We start from the raw sequence: 753 nt of genomic DNA on the forward strand, positions 1-753 counted from the left end.
AAGTCTAGTTGGGAGAAGACATTAAAACTTCAAAACTACTAGCATCACCAAAATAACATCGGTCTGTTTCCCCAAACTCAGGCCAATGTTTCTGTTTCGGGTTGATTGTGATTCTTTATCATTTGTAGAACCACCATGGTAATAAGTCGACTGAGTTCCCATTTAATCAATATGTGAGCAACGTTTATTGATTTTGTAGCTCCAGATTGGCTAATTGTCTTTGTGCATGTTGTCCTCAGGCCATTAGGGGATAAGCCCTCTAGAGGCCGTGGAGGAGGCCGCGGGGCCAGAGGTGGCCGTGGGCGAGGCATGGGACGTGGAGATGGCTTCGATTCCCGGGGCAAACGTGACTTTGACAGACACAGCGGCAATGACAAATCGTAAGTGTGATGAAGCTTGCACTAACAAATGGTTCAGGGTGTGTTGCACTAGTCTCACTGGAATGTCCTTCACGCTTTAGTCGACAGAAAGGAGAGGAGAAGCGTGGTGGGAGTGGCTTGCACAACTGGGGCAATGTGAAGGAAGAAGCCAGGTAGGATTGGAGATGTGAAATATTTGAGGCTTGTGGTGTTGCATCAGATTATTTGGGAGGTTGACAAATTTCTGCGAGTCCTAAAAAGTTTCAATTCGCCCATCCACAAGCAAGGGCCTTAAATCAGAGCAAGATGTCTTAAATTCATAAAGACATGGCATTAAATGTTGCATGCATTTTGTCTTGTTTTCCAGTACAAATATCTAAACATCCTTAAATCA

General features: G+C 44.6%; 1 long non-coding RNA gene across 1 annotated transcript; it reads left to right on the top strand.

Moving 5' to 3' along the window:
* The first annotated feature begins 228 nt into the window (after positions 1 to 228).
* On the top strand, positions 229 to 524 carry LOC107581043 (uncharacterized). Its single transcript, XR_001608767.1, has 2 exons — positions 229 to 380; positions 461 to 524. It is a non-coding gene; the product is annotated as an uncharacterized lncRNA (long non-coding RNA).
* Positions 525 to 753: the final 229 nt, after the last annotated feature.

Source organism: Sinocyclocheilus grahami, unplaced genomic scaffold, assembly GCF_001515645.1.
Source record: "Sinocyclocheilus grahami isolate Dianchi unplaced genomic scaffold, SAMN03320097.WGS_v1.1 scaffold66841.1, whole genome shotgun sequence".
NCBI lineage: Eukaryota > Metazoa > Chordata > Actinopteri > Cypriniformes > Cyprinidae > Sinocyclocheilus > Sinocyclocheilus grahami.